This window comes from Pelobates fuscus, chromosome 2 (assembly GCF_036172605.1).
Source record: "Pelobates fuscus isolate aPelFus1 chromosome 2, aPelFus1.pri, whole genome shotgun sequence".
In the NCBI taxonomy this organism is placed as follows: domain Eukaryota; kingdom Metazoa; phylum Chordata; class Amphibia; order Anura; family Pelobatidae; genus Pelobates; species Pelobates fuscus.
Window position 1 is genome coordinate 118858669 of NC_086318.1, and position 12009 is coordinate 118870677.

At 41.0% G+C, this 12009-nt stretch overlaps 1 protein-coding gene across 1 annotated transcript in view; it reads right to left on the reverse strand.

The window, feature by feature from the left end:
• Nucleotides 1-503: 503 nt before the first annotated feature.
• SLITRK3 (SLIT and NTRK like family member 3) overlaps nucleotides 504-12009 on the reverse strand; it is a 29467-nt gene continuing 17961 nt past the window's right edge. The window contains exon 4 of the transcript XR_010086591.1: nucleotides 504-1055. The gene's annotated coding sequence lies outside the window, so the exon portion shown is untranslated. The remainder of the gene's footprint in view (nucleotides 1056-12009) is intronic.

Below are 12009 nucleotides of genomic sequence, written 5' to 3' on the forward strand. Positions count from 1 at the left end.
TTACCTTTTTTTTGTATATTTCAATGCTTTTGGTCAACAAAAACATACAAGGGAAAGAATGAAATAAATATTGGCAGAACATTTCAACATAAAACACAATAGGTTAACATAGAATAATAGTCGACGCATAAGTATTGGAAATAATACAAATGATGGATAACAATATAGAGTAAAAGATTAGATTTAAATAAATGAAAATATAAAATCAGACTATTAACCCCTTAAGGACACATGACATGTGTGACATGTCATGATTCCCTTTTATTCCAGAAGTTTGGTCCTTAAGGGGTTAAACTTGAACTGTGTGGCAAGGAAATATCAGTTAAAATTGGTTTAGAATTAGTTGTTATCTTGTTCCCATTTATTTAAGAACTAATTAAATTGAAAAAAACATTTGGGAAATCAGAGGGAGTTTAACAATGTATTATATTATGTTAAGACTGAAGATTTTTAATATATATTTTACTCATCCCCTATATATTGCAAATATATGTGTGATGGTCTGAAAATAGCATGAATGTAGAAATTCACACTAATGCATTTCCATCTATCCTAGAATTAGAGTGTCTCTAACCAAGCCGCTTTTTAAAATATGCCACTTATGTTATGGAGTAAAGATAGACAAAGAGGAAAAAGCAGAAACTGTCCTTTTTTTTTTCTCATTTACTTTGTGTGCCTTGTCTGTGCCTGGGCTGATCTGGATTGTGATAACACTTGCTAAATCTTCCATATATATTTTTCATAAGAAAATAATTAACATAAGTGATGGATGATTTTCAGTGTTCTAGTGTAATTTACAGATCGATGACAGTTCCTCTTTAAAGACAAAGAAAACAAAACAAAAGATCACTATTACCTATTGATGGGATAAAAATATTCCAAAAATATTTATTTAGAATTGCAAACCATCCTGAAGACCAAATCTTCACATAAGCTTTCCAAGTAGAAGATGCAACACAATACTGCAGTATACTGATCACCCGCATCCAAACATTTTCTGGACATGGCATCTCGTCCAAACTCACCATAGGACTGAGCATCCAAATATAATGAAACTGAAATCAAGAAAGGAAGTTGGCAATATTATATTTCATGCTATGGATATATTTTTAATTGAGCCCTAATTGAAAGCATAACATTTAGATAAAATTGATATAAAATCGCTTGACCTTTTGAGTAAGCCATTAATGTGTAATACTGAAATTTAGAACTCAATGACTAGAAAAAAAAAAGTGTTTTATAAAATTAAGAGACATTCGAAAATCAATATGCCACTTTTCAATCCAAATGTATTACATTGTGTTTTGCAACTAAAACTACCAAATACATCATTATACATATGAAGATCAGAATTGAACATCATATTCCATTGTTCAGCTTCAACCCATTTAGGTAGTTCCAAACTTTCCCATCATCCTTAAATGTTTTGTCAACCATGTAAAGAGACATTTCTCTTTTTATCACTTCCATAGCCAAAGAAGCCATCTAAACAGGATCTGCAAGTAAGCCATTGCTTATCCTTTAAATGCTTCATGTGTAAAAACATAATTTGTTTAGCTTAAGAAAATTTTAGTAAATACATTATGTACTCTTGGCATTGAATCATATTTGTTGTGTAAATATTTCAGGGTCATGCATAGACACTTTCTCTCAGCTGCATGAGGACAGTGAATCAGGATTTTGCACGACAAATGATTTCCACAGAATTACACAGGATAAATAATTAGACAAGCTAACTCATAAAAACGTGCATCCAAAAATGGTGTACACAATTTAAATTTGATTTTAGCACATGCTAACTTTCTAAAAATAAAAATAATTAACATAAAAAAGTAATGAAACACACCATGATAAGGAATCTTGATATATAATATTAAAAATAAAAATCTAATATAAGTTTAGTCTTAGGGTAAACCAAGTTTGAAGCAGACTTAAATGTTGCAAAACAAATATATAACATGATCTTGAAGCACAACAGCAACAGCAGCATTAATTTATTATCCACATGTAAGTATTTAACCTGTAAAAGACTTGCCCTGGAATTATAACATACCTAATATTACTTTACAAAGTTCACTGCTGGATAATTAACAATGACCCTAAAATAAACAGTTGTTTTGAGTCACCAGCTATTATTTTCACGTGGCACTGGAGCAAAAATGAATAGCAATACATATCACATGTTAAATGTCTCACAAACAGAAAATAAATAAATAAATAAATAAATAAATAAATGAATAAATAAAAGATCAACAAGCCACAAACAGTCAAACCATTCCTTCAAATAAACAAACAAACAGATAAAAGATCATTCGCATATGATCACCAAAGTTATGGAGAGTTTGCATGGAATAAAATAAACAGAGAATTCCTAAACGCCATTATGAACAGTCTGACACAATTGCATTTCCAAACACCAGCATGGGTGAGACCCCTGAGCTCCCCTTCACTGTATATAGGTTTGTTTTTGAGGATAATAAGATATATAATGAGCTTGAGAAACTCACAGACATCTGACCCACAGAAGAAAGATTCCAGGCACTAGTCTTAAATACATTAACAGTACAAATGGACATGGTGCATTGAAAAAGGGTTGTACCCGAAACGTCTGTTTATTATTCTGTCCGCCAATAAATTTTGGTAGCACTTTGTTTGTGCACATAGCAACATTTTGCGCAGCCTCTATTTGTTTGATTTGTACTGTGGATTGTCACTGTTTGAGCAGCAGTGAGAGGCTTTGCTGCATTTGTGAGTACTATTTTTGTCTGATTTTTTTTTGTTGCTATATCTGGATCTTTTTATCCAGTTCCTCATACGTTATTTTGTGTGGCCACACTGATAGTTGTCTATCTTGCTTATTTTGAGGATATTTTTTCTTAAATACATTAAGACTGAAGGTGTAGAAAAAAATTCTAAATCAAAGCTTGTGCCTACACGGAGAGGATCCAAACCCTCCTGGTCAACTAAAAGAAAGCGTAACTCCTGCACCTTTAAATGTGAATATATTATTAACCCTACTTACCACCACGTGATGTTCAACACATTTTATGTGAGCATTTATTTGCTATTTTAAGTATCAATTTAAGAGGTGCAATGTAATGCATTTATCATTTCTTGGCCCATTGGTTACACAATTTATTGCAGAAAACAAACTAAAGATGGTGGATACCTAGTGATGTCACGAACATAAAATTTTTGGTTCGCGAACGGCGAACGCGAACTTCCTCAAATGTTCGCGAACGGGCGAACCGGGCGAACCGCCATAGACTTCAATTGGCAGGCGATTTTTAAAACCCACAGGGACTCTTTCTGGCCACAATAGTGATGGAAAAGTTGTTTCAAGGGGACAAACACCTGGACTGTGGCATGCCGGAGGGGGATCCATGGCAAAACTCCCATGGAAAATTACATAGTTGATGCAGAGTCTGGTTTTAATCCATAAAGGGCATAAATCACCTAACATTCCTAAATTGTTTGGAATAACGTGCTTTAAAACATCAGGTAGGATGTTGTATCGATCAGGTAGTGTAAGGGTTACGCCCGCTTCACAGTGACAGACCAAACTCCCCGTTTAACACACCGCAAACAACCGCAAACAGTCCATTTGCACAACCGCAAACTCCCCATTTGCACATGTTTTAGTGCAAACTAGTCTAACTACTAATATAGTTGAAACATGCTACTTTTATTCATGCCAGACAACCATGCAGGCCAGACTAACAAACATGCCAGGGCCAATCATAGTTAATCACCTCAGATAGTAACATGGCTCCCTCTATATACAGTGTAAACATGGCTCCCTCTATATACAGAGCAACATGGCTCCCTCTATATACAGTGTAACATGGCTCCCCTCTATATACAGAGTAACATGACTCCCCTCTATATACAGTGTAAACATGGCTTCTCTCTATATACAGAGTAACATGGCTCTCTCTATAAACAGTGTAAACATGGCTCCTCTCTATATACAGAGTAACATGGCTCCTCTCTATATACCGTGTAAACATGGCTCCCTCTATATACAGAATAACATGGCTCCCTCTATATACAGAGTAACATGGTTCCCTCTATATACAGAGTAACATGGCTTCCCTCTATATACCGTGTAAACATGGCTCCCTCTATATACAGAATAACATGGCTCCCTCTATATACAGAGTAACATGGCTTCCCTCTATATACCGTGTAAACATGGCTCCCTCTATATACAGTGTAAACATGGCTCCTCTCTATATACAGAGTAACATGGCTCCCCTCTATATACAGTGTAAACATGGCTCCTCTTTATATACAGAGTAACATAGCTCCCTCTATATACAGTGTAAACATGGCTCCTCTCTATATACAGAGTAACATGGCTCCCCTCTATATACAGAGTAACATGGCTCCCTCTATATACAGAGTAACATGGCTTCCCTCTATATACCGTGCAAACATGGTTCCCTCTATACACAGAGTAACATGGCTCCCCTCTATATACAGTGTAACATGGCTCCCTCTATATACAGAGTAACATGGCTCCTTCTATATACAGTGTAAACATGGCTCCTCTCTATATACAGAGTAACATGGCTTCCCTCTATATACCGTGTAAACATGGCTCCCTCTATATACAGAATAACATGGCTCCCTCTATATACAGAGTAACATGGCTCCCCTCTATATACAGTGTAAACATGGCTCCTCTCTATGTACAGAGTAACATGGCTCCCCTCTATATACAGTGTAAACATGGCTCCTCTCTATATACAGAGTAACATGGCTCCCCTCTATATACAGAGTAACATGGCTCCCTCTATATACAGAGTAACATGGCTGCCCTCTAAATACCGTGTAAACATGGCTCCCTCTATATACAGAATAGCATGGCTCCCTCTATATACAGAGTAACATGGCTCCCCTCTATATACAGTGTAAACATGGCTCCTCTCTATATACAGAGTAACATGTGTGCAGTGTGTATGCTGTGTGTGTATAGTTAGTGCAGTGTGTGTATAGTGTGTGCAGTGTGCATGCAGTTTGTGTAGAGTGTGTATAGTGTATGCAGTGTGTGTAGAGTGTGTGTATAGTTTGTGTGCAGTGTTTGCAGTATGTGTAGAGTGTATGCAGTGTCTGTAGAGTGTGTATAGTGTGTAGAGTGTATGCAGTGTGTGTAGAGTGTATGCAGTGTGTGTATATTGTGTGTAGTGTGTATGCAGTGTGTGTGCAGAGTATGCAGTGTGTGTGCAGTGTATGCAGTGTTTGTGCAGTGTTTGCAGTGTGTGTGCAGTGTATGCAGTGTTTGTAGAGTGTGTTCAGTGTCTGTAGAGTGTGTAGAGTGTGTGTAGAGTGTATGCAGTGTGTGTAGTGTGTATGCAGTGTGTGTATAATGTGTGTAGTGTGTATGCAGTGTGTGTAGTGTGTATGCAGTGTGTGTAGAGTGTATGCAGTATTTGTAGTGTGTATGCAGTGTGTATAGTGTGTATGCATTGTGTGTATAGTGTGTGTGCAGTGTGTGTAGTGTGTATGGAGTGTGTGTATAGTGTGTGTGCGCAGTGTGTGTATGCAGTGTGTGTATAGTGTGTGTGCAGTGTGTGTAGTGTGTATGGAGTGTGTGTATAGTGTGTGCGCAGTGTGTGTAGTGTGTATGCAGTGTGTGTATAGTGTGTGTAGTGTGTATGCAGTGTGTGTAGAGTGTGTGTAGAGTGTATGCAGTGTGTGTATAATGTGTGTATGCAGTGTGTGTGCAGTGTATGCAGTGTGCGTGCAGTGTTTGCAGTGTGCGTGCAGTGTATGCAGTGTGTGTGCAGTGTATGCAGTGTGTGTAGTGTGTATGCAATGTGTGTATTGTGTGTGTAGTGTGTATGCAGTGTGTGTAGTGTGTATGCAGTGTGTGTAGAGTGTATGCAGTGTGTGTAGAGTGTGTGCAGTGTGTGTAGAGTGTATGAAGTGTGTGCAGTGTGTATGCAGTGTGTGTAGAGTGTGTGCAGTGTGTGTAGTGTGTGTAGAGTGTATGCAGTGTATGCAGTGTGTATGCAGTGTATGTAGAGTGTGTGTAGAGTGTATGCAGTGTGTGTAGAGTGTATGCAGAGTATGCAGTGTGTGTAGAGTGTGTGTAGAGTGTATGCAGATGCAGTGTGTATGTTGTGTGGAATAGGTGCTGCCACTTATCTGTCCCTCCCGACCTCCTCGACTGGTGGTCTGGTGGCACAGCATCACTGGGCAGTTTAGAGGGGCCCAGTATTCTCCATGCTCGTTAATAAGACTATCTACCCAAGTTTCCCATCCAGCAGCAGCAGGGTCCTCTGTTCTCGAGATCCGCAAGAGCTTTGCTATGGCAACCCACGGCAACGCTCTCGCGGATCGCGAGAACAGAGGACCCTGCTGCTGCTCGATGGGAAACTCGGGTAGATAGTCATATTAGCGGCCGGTCCCTTTACACACAGGGCCGGACTGGGAATTAGAAGCAGCCCTGGAAAAAAAATATTTACCAGCCCCATAATGCGTCGCGCCAGCATAGTGTGCAGATACAGAGTTAGAAAAGATAACTTAAAATTAAAAATTATTACTCCAATGTGAAAAAAGCACATGTAGGCTTAAAAAAAAAAAAAAGAGACATGCCTTTGCATATAACCATTGTTTCAGTCCAACTACCATGACATATTAAGGAAAGCTTGGTAATCGGACTGAAATGATGAATGTATGTAGGGCACAACTGTAAAAAATTACGTTATCTTGTTTGTTTTGAAGTCCTGTGGGTGCACTCTTCCCTTTAAATATGTTTTTGTGCTGGAGTATGCACTTAGCAACAAGACAGGGCCAATAACTGCTCATTGCATATGGTACATATCAATGACAGTTCTCTGTGTATTATGCATATATAAATGTACATTAATATATGTGTAAATATAAAAGGCATAAATATATATATATATATATATATATATATATACACACACACACACACACACACCAGTGGTGGATCCAGAGCCTGATCTCAGGAGGGGCACTTATAGATTATTTAAAGAAATAATCCATGCACAATAACCACTACTGCTCTGTGTAGTGGTTATGGTGCCAGGAGTGCCGGGACCCGCTCCCAGAGTAAATAGTCAAACCGTTTAAGAACAGTTTGACAACTTACCTGGTGTCTGCTGGGATATGGGGCTGTAGTAGGGTATAGGAGCAGTGGTGCAATGTGTGAGGGGTGCAATGTGTGTGAAATGTTCAGTTTGTAGGGTGTGTGGGGCAATGTGTGTATGGGTGGCTGTGTGTGTGTGTAGGGCAATGTGTGTATGGGGGTCTGTGTGTGTGTATGGGGGGGCAGTGTGTGAATGTGTATGGTGTGTGTGGGGGCAGTGTGTGAATGGGGCTTGAGTTCACTCTCACCACTGGGACCACCAGGAATCCCTGGTGGTGCAGTGGTGAGAGTGAACTCTAGCCTGTAGCTCCAGGGCTAGAGTTCACTCTCGCGAGAGCCGGAGCGTTGCCGCTGTAACCGCGGCAATGCTCTGTACTCACGCAAGAAGGACCCGGCGGAGCTGCAGGCTGAGCTCCCGGGTCCTCTCTTCCGGCTGCCTGCACGGTGTCTGTGGAACGGGGAGGGAGATCTCTGATCTCCCCTCTGGTCCGTGAAGGCACATGGTGCTTGGACAGTGCCAGCCCTGCATTGGCCATCAGGGGAGAGCCCCTCTTTGTGTCTCACTCTCCCCCCTCTGTCTCTTTCTCCCCCCTTTCCCAGTCTCTCTCTCCCATTCTACCATCTCTCTATTCTTCCTCTTTCTCCCCTTGTCTCACTCTCCACCCTCTGTCTCTTTCTCCCCACTTTCCCTGTGTCTCTCTCTCCCCCTCCACCATCTCTCTATTCTCCCCTTGTGTCTCATTCTGAGAGGAGTCGGGGGCTAGCCGCGTTCCACGCTGCAGCCTCGCCGGTCCGGCGGAACTCCTAATGCTGAGGGCTGAAGGAGGAGGGAGCATGTCTCTCTACCATGCTCCCTCGCGGTTCCCACAATCCCCAGCGATTGTGCTGGGGATTGTGGGAACCGCGAGGGAGCATGGTAGAGAGACATGCTCCCTCCTCCTTCAGCATTAGGAGTTCTGCTGGACCGGCAAAGCTCCAGCCTGTAACACGGCCGCCCGGCACCCTCTGAGTGTGCCACCGGACCGGCCACCCGGTGGCACATATTTGTGCAGCCCCCAGATGCCGCGGCCTACCGGGAAATTTCCCGGTATCCCGGTGGGCCAGTCCGGCCCTGTTTACACAAGACAAAGGGCGGCATTTCGCCGCCCCTGCAAAAGTTCGCCCGGGCACCCCCCTAGTGAGTGGTACCCAGGGCGGACCGCCCCCGCCGCCCCCCCCCCCCTTAGTACGCCACTGCCTCTATAAACAGAGTAACATGGCTCCCTCTATATACAGAGTAACATGGCTTCCCTCTATATACCGTGTAAACATGGCTCCCTCTATATACAGAATAACATGGCTCCCTCTATATACAGTGTAACATGGCTCCCCTCTATATACAGTGTAACATGGCTCCCTCTATATACAGAGTAACATGGCTCCCTCTATATACAGTGTAAACATGGCTCCTCTCTATATACAGAGTAACATGGCTTCCCTCTATATACCGTGTAAACATGGCTCCCTCTATATACAGAATAACATGGCTCCCTCTATATACAGAGTAACATGGCTCTCCTCTATATACAGTGTAAACATGGCTCCTCTCTATATACAGAGTAACATGGCTCCCTCTATATACAGTGTAAACATGGCTCCTCTCTATATACAGAGTAACATGGCTCCCCTCTATATACAGAGTAACATGGCTCCCTCTCTATACAGTGTAAACATGACTCCCTCTATATACAGAGTAACATGGCTCCTGAGCTGTGGGTGGGGGCCCTATAAAAGAATAATGGGGGTGACCTACTGTCCTCCCCCCTGCCCCCACCCCTGAGCGGCAGTTGGGGGTCCTAAGTTACAATAAGAGGGGGGACCTACTGTCCTCCCCTCAGCCCCCATCCCTGAGCTGCGGGTGGGGACCCTATAAAAGAATAATGGGGGGGACCTACTGTCCTCCCCCCAGCCCCGACCCCTGTGCGGCAGGTGGGGGCCCTAAGTTACAATAAGGGGGGGACCTACTGTCCTCCCCACCGGCCCACACCCCTGTGCGGTGGGTGGGGGCCCTAAAAAACAATAAGGGGGGGACCTACTGTCCCCCCCGGCCCCCACCCCTGAGCGGCGGGTGGGGGCCCTAAATGAAAACACCCCCCTCCCCCATCAAAGGTGACTAGGGGTCCCCAAGCCCCTAGGCACACACCCAAATAAAAAAGCCCCTACCTACCCCCCTCACCCTAAAAAATAGTGAGGGGGGAATAGAATTACTACCCTGTAAAGTAAAATTCAACTTACTCTTCAACGTCTTCTTTTTTCTAAAATCTTCATTTTTCAGCCCCCAAAAAAGGCCAAATAAAAAGCCATCATAACCGTCGAACTTAAAAATAAAATAAAAAACCCGAGCGCAAAAAAAATTAATCCATCTTCACCCATTGAGGGCTCCGCGCAGACTAGGGTATTAACATATACCCTATTGTTACAATTGTTACTTAAAAAGCATGAGGAATGCCGTTGGGGTACCACATGCTCATTTGTTATACCTCCATGCACTACAAAAATAAAGAATTTAATAAATAAATAAATAAATAAAAAATAAAAAAAAATAAAAAAAAAATAAAATAAAAATGTATGCAGCTTCCAAATGAATCTAAAATGGATGCTGTCCAGGAGGTGGGAGGGTCTGCTAGGGAGGGTGTGCTGCTGATTGGCTGGAATATGTCTGCTGACTGTGAGGTACAGGGTCAAAGTTTACTCAATGATGACGAATAGGGGGCGGATCGAACCGCGCATGTGTTCGCCCGCCGTCGAACGCGAACACGCTATGTTTGCCAGGAACTATTTGCCAGCGAACCGTTCGGTACATCAACAGATGTCCAAAAGGCAAATTAGGTTTTATTCATCAAAGGTGAGTGGTGGTAAACTGAAAATCAAATTGCAAAAAGGTGAAGAATGCAAAGTTGTGATTATAACTGAGTACAGTTCAGTTGTACCAACTATGAGAGCTCAGTCTGTGGTGATTCCTCTTGAGGAGAAGATGGATACATTGTATTGTGTAGTGTTTTGTTTTTTTATGTTTTTTTTCATTGTTTGTTTATTTTAAAGAGTTTTGACAGTTATTCTGGATTTTATTTTGACTTTTTTTCCAGGCTAAATATAAAAGGAATCAAAAGAAAGAAGACTTCATAGGTGTAGGGATATATATATATATATATATATATATATATATATATATATATATATATATATACCGTATTTATCGGCGTATAACACGCCCCGGCGTATAACACGCACCTCATTTCCAGAAGGAAATTCCAGGAAATTTCCACCCCTCCCATAGTATCCCCCCCCTCATCCCATAGTGTTCCCCCCCCTTTCCATAGTAATCCCCCCCCCCATAGTATTCTCTCCCCCCATAGTATTCTCCACCCCCTCCCATAGTGTCCCCCCCCCTTTCCATAGTATTCTTCCCCCCCTCCCATACTATTCTCCACCCCCCCATAGTGTGTCCCCCCCCCTCCCATAGTGTCCCCTAGTGCACTTTCCCTCTGTCCCATATTTACTTACCTGTCTTGAAGCGTGGGCCGGCTTCACAGCGCGCACCGCGGAACTGGAACTTAAATTTCAGGTTCCGGTTTCCGGCGGGACTGAAAGGAAGTGTGCACACAATAGTGTGCACACTTCCTTTCAGTCCCGCCGGAAACCGGAACCTGAAATTTAAGTTCCAGTTCCGCGGTGCGCGCTGTGAAGCCGGCCCACGCTTCAAGACAGGTAAGTAAATGTGGGATATCGGCGTATAACACGCACCCATGATTTTCTCCCTATTTTCAGGGAGAAAAAGTGCGTGTTATACGCCGATAAATACGGTATATATATGTAATAAAGTAAAAATTATACTATCATAAGTGTAGGTATAATTTGTACTTTATTATATTTATTATAATGTATATATATATATATATATATATATTATATATATATAACATATTTAATTCACTGTACTTTTTTATACTCACATACATCTACACAGATTTATTTCTATACCTAAGTCAAAGGATTTAGAAAGTATACTCAAAGGAGCCAATAATAACAAAAGCAGCAAGTGTGATTTGCTGGACTAAAAAAAAAAAAAAAACATCTGACAACATAAGCATAATAAACAAAATATTATAATACAAATATGTTCTAGTCTACTGAAAATGGTATTGCAGCAAAGTCACAGTTATTAAAAGTCGTCAATATATATTGTAGCATTTAATGGTAACATTTTATTTATTACATGGAGTATAATGGAGTATAGACAACCAAGAAATATAGAGCTAGAAATATTTTTACAAGTGTTACTATGTTACTAATGTTTATTCAAATCCCAACAACTTAAATCAAGGGTTGCTCAATTCAATCACATTGAATCGTTCATTTCACATTTAATTCAATGATCAATTGATGTCAACAATCCCAGTGAATTCAATGGGAAATTAAATGGAACAGCTCACTCAATAATATTGGCTCCTTCAGTTTTGTTGCAGAGCTATAACCTCTGAGTCATCACTGCAGATTTCGTATTTGACATAGACATCAGATTATATCAATGTATTTTCTCTTTGTTTCCCTTGGTTCATTTTATGGAAATTGTGACAGTTGTGAAAGAGTTACATTTCAAAATATGTTTTTTTTTATGGACAGAAGAAGATGGCTCAATGAGTACTAAAAGCCTTCCTATACTCACAGTATCCACAAAGCATAAAAAAGCCAGATTAAGCCAGATTGAATTAATCTTTAAAAAAACAATATTGATACAAACTGACTGTTAAGCTTTGCATTTATTTATTTATTTATTTATAAAATATTTTACCAGGATGGATTTGCTTATTGGTAGCTGTCTAAGAGAACTATGATAAAAAGATCAC